Source organism: Pleurodeles waltl, chromosome 4_1 (assembly GCF_031143425.1).
Source record: "Pleurodeles waltl isolate 20211129_DDA chromosome 4_1, aPleWal1.hap1.20221129, whole genome shotgun sequence".
NCBI classification, from domain to species: domain Eukaryota; kingdom Metazoa; phylum Chordata; class Amphibia; order Caudata; family Salamandridae; genus Pleurodeles; species Pleurodeles waltl.
Genome location: NC_090442.1, coordinates 15,928,510 through 15,947,326, shown reverse-complemented (window position 1 = coordinate 15,947,326; position 18,817 = coordinate 15,928,510). Strand labels below are relative to the sequence as shown.

Sequence of the window (18,817 nt, the reverse complement as noted above, 5' to 3'; positions counted from 1 at the left end):
AGGCTAGAGACAGGGACAATGACTGCCATCAGTGCTGAGGCCAGAGATGGCAGGGTTCGATGAAGGGCAGCCTGACCAGAATGAATGCCCTCCAGGAATGCATTAGTGTGTTGCAACTCCCTTTCTACACCCTGGATGGCATTCACAATGGTAGACTGCCCAACAGTGAGGGACCTGAGGAGGTCAATGGCCTCCTCACTGAGGGCAGCAGAGGTGACAGGGGCAGGGGCTGAGGTGCCTGGGGCGAAGGTGATGCCCACCCTCCTGGGTGAGCGGGCACGGGGCGAAGGCTGAGGGCCTGCTGGGAGGGCAGTGCTGGTAGGGGGGGTGGCGGCTGTACCTGTAGAAGTGGGGGGCACAGATTTTGCCACCACCACAAGGGAGCTCTCATCGGAGGACGAGTCCGTGTCGCTGGTTGCTGATCCTGTGACCGCCGTGAAGCTCCCCTCGCCCTCCGTCCCACTGGTGTATTCAGAGTCCGTGGTGTGGCCTTCCATGGCCATGTGGGATGCAGCTCCCTCGTGCTCCGGTGCCACTGTACCTCTGCCTGATGATGCTGAGGCACACAAGAACAGGGAGAGCACAAAAAGGGGGGGGCGACAGAAGAAAGACAGGTTGAGTGCATGGCTTACCGCTACCGTTGGCGGACAATACAGACACAGCAGCCCCCTGCACTACGCCGCGCTGTTGGGCTCTACTGATGCAGTTCCTGGGATATGGCCTACATGGCTATGGTGGACATCAGCACACATAGATGACACAGGGGCATGTATACCTGCACTTAGCACTCTACAGAGGTGGGGTGGAGTGCCACATGGCCTGCATTACAGAGGGGCCTAGCCTACGGAACTCGCCCTGGCCTAGGGAAACCCACAGCCCTCCTCCCCCACCCAGACACCTTCACTGCGCGCAAAGTCCGCTGAATGAGAGTGTACTCACCCCCTTGTGTCTGCTGTGATGCCCTCAAGCGCCCATCCAACTCAGGGTAGGCCACCGCCAGGATCCGGAACATCAGGGGGGTCATGGTGCGACGGGCACCCCTCCCACGTTGGGAGGCCATCCCCAGCTGAGCCTCCGCCGTCTTCTTGCTACAGCGGCGAATGTCCTCCCATCTTTTACGGCAGTGGGTGCTCCGTCTCTGGTGGACCCCCAGGGTCCGGACGACCTTGGCGATGGCACGCCAAATATCCTTCTTCTGGTGGGCGCTGACCTACATGACATGTATAGAGGAAGAAGAGAAGTCATTACCAACTGCACCGTCAAAGTGAGTGGCCCACATCCCTATCCTTGCCATGTGGCACATGCATTCACAGTCCTTCATGCTCTCAGAACTCTGCCCCCTTCCTTCTTACAACCAGCCCTCTCCACCCAGGCATAGCCCATACAACTTGCTCCCTGTGTACTCATCTGTTGGTCTGGAGGACCGTAAAGTAGCGTGTACTGGGGGAGGAGCCTGTCCACGAGCTTCTCCAACTCCTGTGCAGTGAAGGCAGGGGCCCTTTCCCCAGACGCACAAGCCATTGTATCTTCCAGACCGAGGTCACAGCAGCACTTGCAGTGTAGGTCCTCTCCTGTCGAAGATCAGGTATCGAGTGATTGTACAGATAGAAAATGGCGGTGACATCCGCGGCGGTGCGTATCATCACCACCGGCTTACTTCGTCATTGGCTCCTGGGACCCATAGGGTCCAATGTTAACCAATACAGCATTGCGCAGCGGTCTTCAACCGCCTACTGCGACGGTGTACAACACCAGCGCAGTTACCTCACATCCCATTGTCCCAGTTTAGAGGTCAGGCAGCCGCCATTTCAGGGGCCCACATGGCTTCATTTTCAACTGTGTCACACATACCTAGGCCTGGACTCAACACACATACAGACAACTTTTTGGATTATGTTTCGTGTTCTGTGTAGCTGTGGGTACATACCTCTGAGTTGCTTGACTCTGTGGTCACTGTTGTCCTTCCTAGGCACCGTCAGCTGGGACATGTGAGGAGATGGCGGAATCCTCCGGTGTACCGACCGCTGGCGGACCTGTTGACAATGGAGGAGCGACATTTAATCATCACCTACAGGTTTGACCGTGCCACAATCCAGGAACTGTGTACCCAGTTGGAGCCTGACCTGATGTCAGCTATCCGCCATCCCACAGGGATCCCCCCTCAAGTGCAGGTGCTATCAGTGCTCCATTTCTTTGCAAGTGGGTCTTTTCAAACAACAGTGGCCATGGCATCAGGGATGTCCCAGCCTATGTTTTCCAACGTGTTGTCCAGAGTGTTGTCTGCCCTGCTGAAACACATGAGGAGCTACATCGTTTTCCCTCAGGTGGAGGATTTGCCTACTGTTAAAGGTGACTTCTATGCCCTTGGACATATCCCCAACATCATAGGTGCCATTGATGGGACCCATGTGGCATTGGTCCCCCCCACAGGAGTGAACAGGTGTACCGGAACCGGAAGAGTTATCATTCGATGAATGTACAGATGGTATGTTTGGCAGACCAGTACATCTCCCAGGTAAATGCTATGTTCCCTGGCTCAGTGCATGACGCCTACATCCTGCGGAATAGCAGCATCCCTTATGTGATGGGTCAACTCCAGAGGCACCGTGTGTGGCTATTAGGTGACTCTGGTTACCCCAACCTGTCATGGCTACTGACCCCAGTGAGGAATCCCAGGACCAGGGCAGAGGAACGCTACAATGAGGCCCATGGGCGGACTAGGAGGGTGACCAAACGCACCTTCGGCCTCCTGAAGGCCAGGTTCAGGTGCCTCCATATGACAGGTGGTTCCCTATTCTACTCACCAAGGAAGGTGTGCCAGATCATCATCGCCTGCTGTATGCTTCACAGTCTTGCTTTGCGATGCCAGGTGCCTTTTCTGCAGGAGGATGGTCCAGATGACAATGTTTTGGCAGCTGTGGAGCCTGTGGACAGTAATGAGGAGGAAGCAGAGGAAGAAGACATTGACAACAGGGACTCAGTCATCCAGCAATATTTCCAGTGACACACAGGTGAGAACACATTCTTGCCTACTACAAGTACTTTCACACTTCTACCTCTATCCTGCCTGTCAATTTCAAGCAGTCTTTGGTAAATGAGTTGTACATTTCCATTACGGTTTCACAGGTGTGGTTACCAACGTGTGTCATCTGCTTACATTCTTCATGGACTTGTGATGTGTGACATAGGTATGTTGACCTTACATTTGAGAACGGATTTTGTCACTGTCATAGCTAATACACATTTTCAAAATCACAGACTGACTCCAGATTGTTTTGTGCTTCAAGGGTGTTTATTGAAGTGCTAAATATTGGAGGGGTGGTAAAATGGTGAGGGGTGATGGTGGAGGAACGTCCATGGCAGAGTCCAGTCTATTAGTCTCACAGGTGCACTGCCCATATGGGCATAGGAAGTGGAGCTGGGGCAGTTCCAAAATGGACAGAGTTACAAAGTGGGACAGTGGGATGACAATCAGGGTGGTCTCATTTCTTGGAGGGGGTCTTGGCATCGTGCTCTGTCCTGTTCCTAGATCTCAGGGACCGCTTGCGGGGTGGTTCTCCGTCTGCGGGGGTGGGGTGCTGGTGTGGTGGTCCTGTGGCGGGCGTCCTGTCCACTAGCACCGGCGGAGGTGGTGGGCAGTTCATCGTCCATGCTAGTGTCAGGGGCCCCTTGGAGTGCCACGGTGTCTGTGGTAGGCTGTGGCGGTACACGAGAACAGAAAGACTGAGTCTGGTAAGTATAATTTGTGAGAATTAACGTATACTTTTATTATCTTTTAAATGTCGTAGAGAATGTCCACTGGTCAGTACGTTCTTTGCGGATTTATTTGATTCTGGTCTGGTCTTTGTTAATACTCTCTTCCTTTTCTTTTCTTGTCCCCTTCTTTATGTTTTTCTTGAGAAGATGTCTGGTTGTTGGACCACTCGGGCGTTCCGGAGACCATAAAACAACAGAAAAAATGGAGGTAAGTCCTTCTGGATGATCTGGGTGTTATTCTTTCTATTTCAAGGTGGGAAGGGAGCAAGCAGGGTTGGTCTGTGAGGATATCCCACTGTGCTGGGGTCTGTCACTGGTGCCCGTTCCGTTTATTTCCCCCCTAGTGGTTTAGTGCACCTCTCATTCCCCTCTCCCGCCTCCCCTGTTCCCTTCCCCGGTGCCTGTGTCTCCCTGTGATCCCCTTGTCCCTAGGAGGGACCGTACCTTCGAGAGCCACGACCCTCCGGGGTTGTGGCGGGCGTCTCGCGTCTTCTTCTCCTCTCTGCAATCGGGAATAGCTGCAGTCTTGTCAGCTCCGCTGGAGGATTTGTCCACGTTCCGTACCGCCGTCTCCGTCTCTACAGATCCACCGGGTTTCTCCTTCTCCGTGGCGTTTTCCGTCTCTTGGGTGTAGTCCTTCGTCTCTTGTACTTCTCGGACCAGGAAGTTGTTGCTTGTGACGTGGCGCAGCGTTCCCCTGTTACTATGGAAACGCGGCAATGTATCGAGGGAGCTGGTTGAATGGTGCCGGCTGCGAGGGAGAGAGGATGCGGTCGCGGAGACCCGTCTACACTCCCCTTCCCATGATCGGGACTGATCGAGGACCGAGGAGGAAGAAGGAGGGAATCGAGACAGGTAGTCGGCGGGACCCTGCTGCGCACCAGGTATGTGGCGGATCTGGAAAGTAAAAGGTTCCAGTTCTAGGAACCAGCGTAACACTCTAGAATTGGAGTCTTTGTGAGAGGCGAGCCAAGTAAGAGGGGCATGATCAGTGTACAGAATAAATGACCTGCCCAAATGGTAGTATTGCAGAGATTCAACCGCCCATTTAATGGCTAAACACTCTTTTTCAATAGTAGGGTAGTGGCATTCCCTTGGAAGGAGTTTCCTACTTATAAAGACAACTGGGTGGTCAAAGTCTTCATCATCGGGTTGGGTGAGGACGGCGCCAAGACCGATGCTAGAAGCGTCAGTATAAAGGTGGAAAGGCCTGGAAAAATCAGGACATTTTAATATCGGAGCAGTGGTCAGGGATTTTTTTAATTGTTCAAAGCTACTAATCTGAGCCTCGGAAAATGGAGCTAATGTCGTGGGACGGTGTTTGGCCAGCAGATCTGTAAGAGGGGCAGCGATGGTTGAATATCTGGGGATAAACCTCCAATAATACCCCACCAACCCTAAGAAAGATCGTAAGTCTCTTTTGGTTTTTGGTTTAGTAGCTTGCATTATGGCCTCAATTTTTTATTTTTTTTTGTGGTTGAAGGATGCCATTACCTATCACATAGCCTAGGTAAGAAATTTCTGTATTCCCCAATACGCATTTCTTGGGATTGACCGTTAGCCCGGCTTCCGCCAGAGCTGTAAAGACCTTGTTAAGATGTAGTAAGTGATTGTGCCAAGTGTCGCTATAAATGACAATGTCGTCTAGATAGGCTGCTGTAAAGTCTTGAAATGGTTTTAGCAATCGGTCCATCAGGCACTGAAAGGTAGCAGGGGCTCCTTGAAGACCGAAGGGTAAAACCGTGAACTGATAGAGGCCGGACGGCGTTGAAAACGCTGTTTTTTCCTTTGCTTCTGGAGCGAGGGGAATTTGCCAATACCCCTTTGTCAGATCAAGGGTTGACAAGTATTTTGCTTTCCCTAATCTCTCTAAGATGTCAACGACTCGGGGAATGGGATACGTGTCGAACAGTGATATATCATTAAGTTTGCGAAAATCGATGCAAAATCGAATAGCCCCGTCGGGTTTCGGGACGAGCACTACGGGGGAGTTCCATGGACTACTAGAGGGTTCAATTACCCCCAGGTTTAGCATTTTCTTTATTTCTTCCTCAATCACATGTTTCCGGGCTTCGGGAATACGATAAGGTCGAAGGCGGAAAACCCGTCCTTCGGGTGTTTTTATATTGTGGTAGATCAAAGGGGTTTTACCCGTTTTTTCCAAGAAGAAATTCGAATGTTGTTTTAAGAGTGCGTACAGGTGTTTTTTCTCAGTTTCAGTTAGAGACATGTTTATACAGGGGTTTCCTTCTGGGTTTGGTTCCACTAAGGGACACAGTTCTACGTCTAGCTCTTTGGATGGCGAGATAAAGTACCCACTGGCTGATTGATTGTCTGCCTCTTCTACTGGTTTCCATTGTTTTAGTAAATTTATATGGTAGATCTGGGTTCTTTTCCTGTGTGCATTTAATTCTATGAGGTAGGTGACGGGAGTGACTGCTTTAATGACTCTATATGGTCCCTGCCATTTGGCTAATAACTTATGCTCAGATGTTGGCCTCATTATGAGGACTTGTTCATTTGGGAGAAAAGAGCGTAGTTTACTCCCTTTATCATAATAGGTTTTTTGATTAGTTTGTGCTGTCTCCAGATGTTTATGAACATCTTCCCATAAGTTTTGTAACTGGGTTTTTAATTGATGGACATAATCGAGCAAGGGTTTCCCCTCTTCCTCTTCCTCCTTCCTCCTTCCATGTTTCTGCTGCCATATCCAGGAGACAACGGGGTTGTCTCCCAAATACTAATTCAAACGGACTGTGACCCGTAGAGGACTGTTCGTGTGTCCGTATGGCATAAAGGACCAGGGGCAACTTCTGATCCCAATCCCGACCTGAGTCGTCTACTGTTTTTCTTAATAATGTCTTTAAGGTGCGGTTATAGCGTTCCACCAGACCGTCTGTTTGGGGGTGGTATACCGAGGTCTTTATTTGTGAAATCCCTAATAATCGACATATCTGCTTCATAAGGTTTGACATGAAAGGGGTACCTTGGTCAGTAAGGATCTCTTGTGGAAAACCTGTCCCTAGAAAAAACCGTTATCATAGCTTGGGCCACCGTTTTCGTAGTCATACTGGATAAGGGGATCGTTTCGGGGTATCTTGTAGCATAGTCCACTATGACCAGAATATAGGTGTGTCCTTTGGATGAGGGAAGCAGAGGTCCGACCAAATCCATACCCACCTGGCTAAACGGAACCTCAATAATGGGCAAAGGGAATCAGGGGGCTTTCCTGGGTACTCCTGGCTTGGTAAGTTGGCATCTAGGACATTGCGAGCAATATCTCCTGATATGGGCATAGACCCCTGGCCAATAGAATCTCCGCATAAGATATTCTTCAGTTTTTTCTCTGCCGTAGTGGCCCCCTCCTGGTTGATTATGGGCTAAGAACAGTACTTGGGTTCGATATGGTTCGGGAACAACTAGCTGTTGTTTAGTTTCTCCTGTTGTAGTTGTGGTTATTCTATAGAGGAGGTTTTTCTGAATTAGAAAATAAGGACCCACCTCGTTCGTGGCTTCTGTTTTGGCCCTCTTCCAGGCGTGAGCTAGGGTAGGGTCTTCTCTCTGGCTGGTTCGGAAGGTCACGGGTGCGTTACTAATTTCCGCCACTACCTTATTGTCTCCTGTCTCTTCTCTGGTTTCCTGAAATCATAATTTCTCCTGTCTTTTCTCATTTCGGGTGAGTTTTCTGCGACTGGGAGGGCATTCGATAATACAATTGGAAAATGGTGCTTCTGTCCACCATTCTGGAATCGCTTTTTGGATTCGGATTTGGTCTAAGAGATTATAGAACCGGACATAGTCAGTTCCTATAATACAGTCCTCTATCAATCGATCCATAACCCCTACCGGGACAATATCTTGATATTGTCCCCATTCCACCTTAACCAATGCTAGTGGGTATTTTCCCTTATCACCATGTATACAACAAATAGAGACCCATTGGTTGGTGGCCAGGTCGCTAAGGTCTATTAAATCTTTCCGGATTACGGATTGACTACAACCCGAGTCGATTAAAGCAGAGATGGGATGCCTGTTTATCTTGATAACATGTTTAAACTTCGAATTTCCTTTTCCTGTACATAGGACTCGACGACGAGTAACCCCGATTTCCATGGGATCAACCCCATCTGATTTCCTGGGACATACCCTTGAAATATGGCCCCATTCCCCACAACTAAAACATTGTGGTAACTGCATAGGGTGATTTTCCCCCAGTTTAGGGGGCCGAGACTCTTCCAGAGTGTATCTTGGGATTGGTTTTGGCGGAGGTGTTGTGGTCTTTAGGACAGTTCTCGGTTGTAGTAGTTTGACATCCGTAGATCGATGGTAAGCACAGGCCAGATCTATAGCGACCTCAGTATCTACCTTTGGGTGTTGTCTTATCCAGTTCTTGGTGCTAGGAGGTAAGGAGTCCAAGTATTGTTCCAGAATAATGGTTTTTATCACGTCTTCTCTGGTTGTCCCTATAGGTCCCTATAGGTCCCAACCACTTCAAGGCTAAGTCCTTCACCCGGAAGTAGAAAGTGCGAGGATCCTCGTTCGGACCCTACTTTACCTTCCGGAACTTCAATCGGTAATATTCCGTATCATGACCCACTCGTTCCAGGATACTCCTTTTTATGTCCTTATAGGGGGTGGTGCCGTCAGGATTGGCGGCTTGGTAGGCCGTTTGCAGAAACCCGGTGAGTAAGGGCGCAATGTACTGTCCCCACCGGTCCTCCGGCCACTGAGCGGAGGAGGCTACCCGTTCAAAGTTTGTAAAAAAGGAGTCCGGGTCCTCGCCTTCCTGGAATTTTTGTAAGACCGAGCTAGGGACGTTGGGATGGACTTTACTGGCTGCTATGGTGTCCGTTAATTTTTGCAGCGCCGTTTCATGTACAAGCTGGTTATTGGCCAAGATTGTAGCTTGACTTTTTAAGGCGGATTGAAGGGCTTCCCTGTCTTCCTTGGCCTCTCTTTGATGTGCTTCCCACACTAATTGTAAATGGCGTTGGCCTTCCGCTAGCTGTTTAATCATGTCCTCAAGGGTCGGGATTTTCACTCATGATGTATACCGCCAGCTAGCCTCCAAGATCTTGATCCCACTTCTGACACCACTGTGGTAGGCTGTGGCGGTACACGTGAACAGAAAGACTGAGGGGGTGATTCTGATTCTGGCGGGCGGCGGAGGCCGCCCGCCAGAATTCCGCCCCCATTATACCGCTCCGCGGTCAGAAGACCGCGGAGGGTATTATGAGTTTTTCCCTGGGCTGGCGGGCGGTCTCCAAAAGACCGCCCGCCAGCCCAGGGAAAAACTCCCTTCCCACGAGGATGCCGGCTCGTAATCGAGCCGGCGGAGTGGGAAGGTGCGACGGGTGCAGTGGCACCCGTCGCGTATTTCAGTGTCTGCAAGGCAGACACTGAAATACTTTGCGGGGCCCTCTTACGGGGGCCCCTGCCGTGCCCATGCCATTGGCATGGGCACGGCAGGGGCCCCCAGGGGCCCCGCGACCCCCCCTACCGCCATCCTGTTCATGGCGGCTTTCCCGCCATGAACAGGATGGCGGTAGGGGGGGTCAGAATCCCCTCGGCGGCGCAGCGAGCTGCGCCGCCTTGGAGGATTCTTAGGGGCAGCGGAAAACCGGCGGGAGACCGCCGGTTTTCCTGCACTGACCGCGGCCAAAGCGCCGCGGTCAGAATGCCCTGCGGGGCACCGCCGGCCTGTCGGCGGTGCTCCTGCCGACCCTGGCCCCGGCGGTCTAAGACCGCCGGGGTCAGAATCACCCCCTGAGTCTGGTAAGTATAATTCGTGAGAATTAACGTATACTTTTATTATCTTTTAAATGTCGTAGAGAATGTCCACTGTTCAGTACCTTCTTTGCGGATTTATTTGATTCTGGTCTGGTCTTTGTTAATACTCTCTTCCTTTTCTTTTCTTGTCCCCTTCTTTAGGTTTTTCTTGAGAAGATGTCTGGTTGTTGGGCCACTCGGGCGTTCCGGAGACCATAAAACAACAGAAAAAATGGAGGTAAGTCCTTCTGGATGATCTGGGTGTTATTCTTTCTATTTCAAGGTGGGAAGGGAGCAAGCAGGGTTGGTCTGTGAGGATATCCCACTGTGCTGGGGTCTGTCACTGGTGCCCGTTCCGTTTATTTCCCCCCCCAGTGGTTTAGTGCACCTCTCATTCCCCTCTCCCGCCTCCCCTGTTCCCTTCCCCGGTGCCCGTGTCTCCCTGTGATCCCCTCGTCCCTAGGAGGGACTGTACCTTCGAGAGCCACGACCCTCCGGGGTCGTGGCGGGCGTCTCGCGTCGTCTTCTCCTCTCTGCAATCGGGAATAGGTGCAGTCTCGTCAGCTCCGCTGGAGGATTTGTTCATGTTCCGTACCGCCATCTCCGTCTCTACAGATCCACCGGGTTTCTCCTTCTCCGTGGCGTTTTCCGTCTCTTGGGTGTAGTCCTTCGTCTCTTGTACTTCTTGGACCAGGAAGTTGCTGCTTGTGACGTGGCGCAGCGTTCCCCTGTTACTATGGAAATGTGGCAATGTATCGAGGGAGCTGGTTGAATGGTGCCGGCTGCGAGGGAGAGGACACGGTCGCGGAGACCCGTCTACAGTGTCCCTCATGGTGTTCAGTATGTCCTTCAGCACCCCTACGATGGTGCCCAGGGCGGAGCTGATGGTTCTGAGTCCGCCCCCTGTCGCGCAGCACCCCTCCCAGTTCCCCTGTGTTCCTGGGCCTCCGTCCCCTGGACCGTGTGCCCACTACCACTGCCCCCAGGTCCCTGTTGTTGTTGAGGTGGTGGGTTATCCTGGGTTCCCTGTAGTGTTGGACACACAGCTGATTGACGTGTCCTGGGGACGGAGGTATGGGCCCGCTGGGTGGGTGCTGTGCTGGTGTTACCAGAGGGTAGAAGGTCTGTGGTGGGCTGTGCCTGTGCGAGGGAAACCGACTGTCCCGAGGCCCACGATGGTCCGGGCTGGTCATCTGGATCCAGTTGGCCAGAGCTGCTGTCATCACTGTGGGCCTCTTCTGTGGGTGGGGTAGAGATGCCTAGACCCTCCTGTCTGGTGACGTTGGGTAGTGGTCCTGCAGGGGTGTAAAAGCATGATTATTGCATCTTTGTGTGTCATGGTGTGAAATGGGTGGGTGACCGTGTACCCCAGTGCTAGCATTCCTGTGTGGGTGCTTGTGTGATGATGGTTGGGGGGGTGTTATGGGTATGTGCAGTGGGCATGCTTTAGTGAGGGGTGTCCATGCTTTGTTGTGTCATGCAGGGCTTGGTGTTGGAATGGGTGGTTTGTGTTATTAGTACATTAGTGAGGAGTTGGAGTGATAGGGGAGGGGGTGAGGGTGGGGGTCTGTGATAGTATGCAGGTAGGGTGGGGGATATGATAGTTAAGATTTGAATTACCAGAGTCCATTCCTCCACCGACTCCTCCGAGGCCCTCAGGATGCATGATGGTCAAGACCTGCTCCTCCCATGTTGTGAGTTGTGGGGGAGGAGGTGGGGGTCCGCCGCCAGTCCGCTGTACCGCAATGTTGTGTCTTGAGACCACGGAACGCACCTTCCCCCGTAGGTCGTTCCACCTCTTCCTGATGTCGTCCCGATTTCTTGGGTGCTGTCTCACTGCATTGACCCTGTCCACTATTCTTCGCCATAGCTCCATCTTCCTAGCTATGGAGGTGTGCTGCACCTGTGATCCAAATAGCTGTGGCTCTACCTGGACGATTTCCTCCACCATGACCCTGAGCTCCTCGGATAACCTGGGGTGTCTTTGCCGTGCCATGAGGTGGTGTAGGTGATGTTTGGGGTGGTGTATGTGGTGATGAGTGTGGTGATTTGTAGTGGTGTGTGGTGTTTTGTGCGTGGATGTTGTGTGGGTGATGGTGTTGTGTGCCTCTGTGTGGTGGGGTTGTTTATGCTGTGCAGTCTCTCTGGCCTTCGTCAATAATTTTGGTTGTAGGGGTTTGTGGGTGATGTGGGTGTGTGTTTTATATTGTGTTGGGTGTGTGGGAGTGGTGTTTGTATGTGTATCAGGTGTGTGTATTTCGAATTGTCCAATGTGGCGGTGTTTTGGAGATGTTTGTGTATTTTGAGCGCGGCGGTGTGTACCACCAATGGAATACCGCGGTTGAAAGACCGCTGCGTGGGTTCGTGGGTCGTGATAGCATGGGCGTGTTTCTGTTGGTGTGACGGTGGAGGATTTGTTTTCGCCAGTTTATCACTGACTTTTACCACCAATGTTGTAATGACCCCCATGGTATTGAAACATTGTCCGGTTGATACTCTTCCCATTTAGTTCCTTTGGCTTGGGGATACCCATCTTTGTCTTGGTAGCATACTTTATTAAGGCGAAAAAGAAGTCGCCCTCTGTACGTTTCTCAGATGCAAACAAAAGCGTATACCAAGCTGGACAAAAACCATTGTGTGAAAAAGAAAGAGGAATGAAAGGTGTTCCTCCTTTCTTTTGATGCACAGGTATCATTCTACATACCCAACAGTTAGTAGTATTTGTGGCATTATGAGTATGGTGCAACATCTGAATTAAAGTATTATTGAAGTACGATTGACGGTGCTTCTGCTCCTGATAGGGAAGCGTAATGTAATAGTGATCCTTTGGTACTGGAGTAGTGGCAACAAAAAACTCACGAGCAGGAACCATCTTTTCAACAAACCAGTTGATTATTGCTATAACCACCAAAAGAACAAGAAACCCCATAGTACTAATGATCACTTTGTTATTCATTTTAGCATCAGTGATAATCGACCCTACCAGAAATGAATTAAAAACAATTGTTGGAGCTCTTATCCCTGGGTGGGCAGCCGCTGATTTCTTCACCACGGGCCAAGACGAGTGTCACTACTCTAATGCATGGCTAATCCCCCCCCTTGCCACATTGTCTCTCAGTTTCACTAACCCAGGGCGGTAGCTCAACCAGTTTTTTTCAGCACTACATATTCTTTCCTCAGTCTCAAATTATATTGCGATACCCTAGAAATCGTATGGTCCGGGAAGAACTCTGCAAATTCGTCAGGTGATATAGCACAGCCTTTCTCCGTAGTCAAGATCTCTCGATGATTGGTCAGTACAGCAGGTTCCACCAAGGTAGGTAGCACTCTCTTGCAGTGAGAACCATGAACCCAATACTTTCGGTTCATCATTCGAACTGCTGTCCTTGTCGCAAGGAGCACCTGCTCTGGGCCTCGCTACCTTGGTTCCAATCTGCTTGATCTTTCAAAGGACTTAATTATCACCTGGTCACCAGGTCGGAGTTCATGGCCTTCACCTGTAGATCTTTCAGGAAGTGCTTCTCAAACCTGTTGATGAATAGAAACCAAATTGTCGGTTAACTGTGCCAAATAATCATTCATCAGGACACAAGGTACATCATATACAGAATTTGGCTTAGGAACTCCCCAAATGTTCATTGGCCTTCCAAATACTATTTCATAGGGGGGTAAGGCCTTTTCGAGAGTGTGGCACTGACCTAATAGACAATAATGCCAACGGTAATGCATCAGGCCAAGTTAAAGATGTGGTAGCCTGTATCTTCGCTAATTTCAGCTTCAAAGTAGCATTATACCTTTCCACCAACCCTGCTGATTGTGGGTGGAAAACCGCATGGAACTTCTGTTTGATCCCTAATCTTTTCAGGACATACTTAATAACTTCCCCAACAAAATGAGGTCGGTTATCATTCCATAAAAGTCTGCAAACACCAAGCCTAGGGAAAAATTCTTTCAAAAGCACCTTTGCTGTGGTAATGGCAGTATTGTCCTTTGTGGGGTACGCCTCTATCCATTTACTAAAGACACATACCACCACCAAGACATACTTTAAATTGTTGCAGCGTTCAAGCTGAATATATTCCATTTGTAGAACTTCGAAAGGTGCAGTTGGTGTAGCAAACCCTCCCGCAGGAGTTTGTGTCCCTTTTCCAGGATTGTATTGTAAACAGATCAAACAAGACTGTACTACTCTCTTAGCTGTACTGGAAATTTCTGGATGCTCCCGAACTTGCGTAAGCAACTTCGTTACTGTTGAAGCTCCAACATGTGCCAGCCCATGTGCCATCTGAACCACAGGTTGTACAAAAGCTATAGGCAATTTCCATTTATCCATCTGCTTATTCCGCCAACAGCCCTCATCATCCAATTCTCCTTCTTCAGACCATTGCTCACGTTCTTTCACAGAAGCAGATTTCTGTATATCTAATATGTCTTGTCTAGCATTATGCCAACGTTCAGCTTGTGACTTCACTACATACATAGAAGTAGTACTTCGCTGCATCGCAGTCTCACGTGCTACGCGGTCCGCAAGGGCATTACCTTGCCCTATCTTATCGATCACTTTCTTGTGTGCACTACATTTCACAATAGCTATTTTCTTTGGATATGTCAATGCAGTCAAGAGGTTATGCACTAATTCTCCGTGCATTATCTGCATCCCGTGGGATGTGAGAAAGCCTCTCTCCTTCCAAAGCAAACCAAAATCATGAGCCACTCTAAAAGCATAGCGGCTGTCTGTATAAATGTTCACACATAAGTCAGTACTAAGCTCACATGCTCGTGTCAAAGCTATTAGTTCAGCTGCTTGAGCTGACTTCTGTGGTATACGAGCTGTCTCCACTACTGTGTGTATTGTGGTGATTGAATATGCAGCTGACGTCGTACCGTCTGGCAACTTCAAACAAGATCCATCAACCCACAATTCCCCATCTACATCTGGAAGGGGCGTATCTTGCAAATCAATACGACCATTTGTCTGTTCTTCAGTAAGGAATATGCAATCATGTGTTTCTTGTGACTGAGGCTGAGTCACCGGATATGGCAACAAAGTAGCTGGATTTAGTATTGCACATCTCTTCAGTGTAATGTGATGAGCCAGCAATGTCAATTCATATCCTGTCAGGCGAGCGCTAGTTAAATGTTGCGTCTTTGTTTGATTTAAAAGAGCATCAACCGCATGGGGTACTAACACCAAACAGCTTATGTGACAAAACTATCCCTTCACTCTGACGTATTGACACAGCTGTTGCTGCAACTGAACGAAAACACCCAGGCAACGCTCGAGCGACAGGATCAAGTACTGCTGAAAAATATGCACAGGGACGCTGCTTATCGCCATGTGTCTGTACTAAAACTGGCAATGCACATCCATCTTTCTCATGTACGTAAAGTGCAAAAGGCTTCGTGTAATCTGGAGTACCTAACACTGGTGCTGAACAAAGGGCTTGTCGTAGCTGCCGGAAAGCAGTCTCACATTCATCTGTCCATGGGAGGGGCATTGGAGTATCTTTAGTCAAAAGTGCTAGCAAAGGTTTGACAATGTGTGAAAACCCTAATATCCATTGCCTACAAAAAGAAGTAAGACCAAGGAATGCACGAACATCTTTCTGAGTAGAGGGTACTGGTGTGTCTAAAATTGCTTGAATATGATATGATGTAAGTGCCCGGCCCTCCTTAGACAAAAGGTGACCTAAATAGGTTACCTTTGGTCTACAATATTGCAGTTTCTTTCGTGACACTTTATGATGGTGTGAAGCAAGAAAAGAAAGTAAGGACAAAGTGCACCTTTCACGTTGCTCAGGGGTATCAGCTGCCAACAAAATATCATTGACTTATTGTATGAGAGCCACACCTTCAGGCAAAACAAAAGAATCAAGTTGTCGTTTTAACGCTTGACTATAAATACTAGGACTCTCAGTATTGCCTTGAGGAACTCTGCAAAATCTATATGATCGTTTATTCAAAGTAAAACCAAACAAAAATCAGCAGTCAGGATGAATAGGGATTGAAAAGAAAGCATTCTTCAAGTCTATCACAGAGAAAGTAGTTGTTGTCAGGGGAACCAAAGTAAGAAGTGTTGTGATGTCAGATACCACAGGATATTGTGGTACCACAATCTTATTCACTTCTTGTAAATCAATAATGAATCGGTAAATCCAAGTATAAGTATCCTTTTTCAGAATAGGAAGAATCGGACTGTTACAAACATTATACAGAACTTCCTCAACAACTCCAACTGCAATAAGATCATGCACAATTTGTGTGAGTGCTTCTTCGCCCTCCTGTGCAATTTTGTATTGAGGCAAACGTGGCAATACAGCTCCCTCCTTGACACTAATATATACCGGTGGAATAATCATTTGTCCCACATCAGTATCTGAAGTAGCCCACAAAGTACTAGGGAGTGAAGCTAATGCAATATCCTCTTTAACAAGACAAACTCTTTCCATCACAGGATGATTATCATTCAAAATAACACGCACCCCTTCAGGAGAGCATCGTATTGTAGCCATGAAATACTTGAGCATATCAAGACCCACAATATTGTCTGGTGTATTTGGAGAAAGCAAAAACGGACATGGAGCAGTACATTTATCAACATGGAATGCAAGTGGTTGTGACAAAGGGCTAGGGGAAGGTGTTCCATTGAAACCTATCGATGTAATGGTTAAGCCAGACAGCGGAGCCCTTGGAACCAATTGTTTAGACAAAGGGCTACGAGTAGCTCCTGTATCAACCAGATAGAACCCAAAACATGTGCTGTAACATAGGGACCCCTCTGATCTACTGGAACTTCAACTGATTCCTTACCCCATCCTAGGCAATCCTATGCATATGCAGAATCTTGTAAATCAGGCTGCACATAGTTAGACGTCTGGTATTGGTTCCGTCTATCAAAAGTGTTAAACCCATCCTGCCCTCGTACATTAGCATCAACCCTAGCATGATCATTTGTGCTTCTTCTAGGCCCTGAATATCCTGAGCGATTTCTCATTTGTCTCCGACCACGTGAACACTGCTGAACACGTAGTGCTGGACAATCGGCAGCCCAATGCCCTAATTTCTTACAATACGCACACTGATCAACAGACAAATTCGAACGAGTGTAAGAAGAACCATAAGAGCCACGTCCACCTCTATCACTACCTCTAAAAGGCGGACCATAAGCTTGAACCAACATAACCTTCGTCTTTAATTCGATAATCTTTTTATCATCGCTACCTTTTGCTTCTAATTCCTGACGTTCATAATACTGAGCCATAGTCAAAAGAGAACCCGGAGTAGAGGTAGTCAATCTGTTATAATTCTTTCCATGACGCCCCAAAAACTACACGATCATCAACTTTACGAACAGTTCTCCACATATCTGGTGGTAATATCAATCCAAAAAATAAATCAATGTCAGCCAAAGTCATAGTACAAGAACTAATTGCTCCCTCAACTTCCTCATAAAAGGCGGCTGGGTTTTTCCGCGGGTCAGGTATTGCTGTTTTAAGTGCCATTACATCTGCCCTATTCCAAGGAGTATACACCCAATTATAAATAAAATAACCCTTAGCATCAACAGAAGTTTTATCATCACTTGTACCCAATCCTTTAGGAGGAAAATACAAAGGCGCGGCCTCCAGCATTGGTTTCGCGTGAACTATCATAGTCTTATCTGTTCCAAAGATGGAAGCTTGCACCCCGCCAGTCTGAGATGTCCGTGCAACTACGTCCACGGCCCTTTTCTCCTCTTGCAAACGGTCTGCCGCAACACATAATTTCACCAAACGCCTGATTGCATCAGCCACCTGGGAGAAAACAAAAAATACATCACGCATTTGCTTACGATCAGCTGCTACATCATCGGACTCTAACTCATCAGAATATTTCCGAAATAGTTCAATAACTTCTGTGACAAATGCCTCAGTAAAATATAGCTGCTCCTTTTCTGTCCACCCTTTCATGTTGTCTAAAAGTTCAGAAGCAGAGACAATGCTATGAATTGCTTTACGAGCAATAGATCTAAGCTCAGGCGCACGGTCAGCAGGCAACATAGAGCGACTGTCTCGTATCTTCTGTTGCTCCGAACCGGAGACCTCAGCTAACTCATGAGGGGCAGAAGGAACGACATACGGAGGTGGAGGGCGATCTAGTAACAAAAAATCATTGTGCGGTTTATTAAGGATAGGATAGAGAGGTTGCCGAACAGTGTATTGGCCAGTTACCTGTAATTTACGTTCTTTCTCTTCTATCTCCTTTAAGTCATTTATTTCTTTCTTTCTCATTTCCAATGCTTTCACATATACATTCTTCCACTGCTCTTTCTCAAGCAAGGCTTGCTCACGCTTCACTCGTCCACGCACTTCTTTCTCCCACATTCGTACATAGTCAAACATATCTTGCCGAGACCTTCGCTTACACATACATTGTTCCACATACTCAATCTTTCGCAAATCAAATGCCCCATGCATAGGCCAACGTAACTCAGGATCCGCACAAGTGTATTTATTCCATAATGTGCTATACTTTATAGAAGAAAGACCATGTTTAACATACATATCTCTATTGGGCGTACCCTCTGGGGGTGCGGTTGCGATTCTTCCAGTCTCAAATTGGTACCATTACAAAAGCAACACATCCTACGAAGTGTGCTAAAAACAGGCATGCCAAAAATAGTGCAGAATATGCAGTATTATAATCAAAGTAGCACTTAAAGTGCTGTTAAAATCTAAATTAAATTGGAGAAAATTCTCCTCATTACCTGCCTATATAAATTGCAATTTATATATCAATTCAAAGGACACAAATTGACTAGTCACCCAAAACACGAGAGCCACAGTGAGTGGTGAAACAAAGGCATCAAAACCCACAGCAAGTGCCGTAAAACGGCTCTTACCAATCACAGGGCGTCCAGGTTCCAACTGCCAAGTTCTAAAATCAACCAAATGGTCACTGCACGACGAATGAACAAAAAGGATCTCAGTCGAGGACCGGCGCCACCTGGATGGTCAAATCAGAAAGATGGGAAAAACGCCGTGGTTGCCAAGACTTGGGTCTCCTCAGGCATTAATCGTCTGCAGCGAGATCCCAATCCTTCGTTGCGACCAATCCGTCGGGCGCCCGAGTCGCCGATGAGTCCCTGTTCGGGCGCCAATTTGTCAAAGTAAGCCTCAGCAAGGCTTACTAGTGCAAGGGGTTCGCCCTTATCTGCACAAAGTCCTCAGACCATATAGGAAGAAGTTGGCACAGAAACTGAAATAAAAGACAAAGGCGGTCATTCCAACCCTGGCGGTCCGAGACCGCCAGG

At 48.6% G+C, this 18,817-nt stretch overlaps 1 protein-coding gene across 4 annotated transcripts in view; it reads left to right on the top strand.

The window, feature by feature from the left end:
* Positions 1 to 18,817, top strand: part of LOC138287254 (zinc finger protein 79-like) — a 45,490-nt gene that overhangs the window by 15,262 nt on the left and 11,411 nt on the right. Inside the window, exons 2-3 of one of the 4 annotated variants that reach the window (XM_069227616.1) lie at positions 3,904 to 3,964; positions 9,688 to 9,763. The exons of 2 other annotated variants lie outside the window; for them this stretch is intronic. The gene's annotated coding sequence lies outside the window, so the exon portion shown is untranslated. The remainder of the gene's footprint in view (positions 1 to 3,903; positions 3,965 to 9,687; positions 9,764 to 18,817) is intronic. One more of the 4 variants, XM_069227614.1, reaches the window with a different exon arrangement.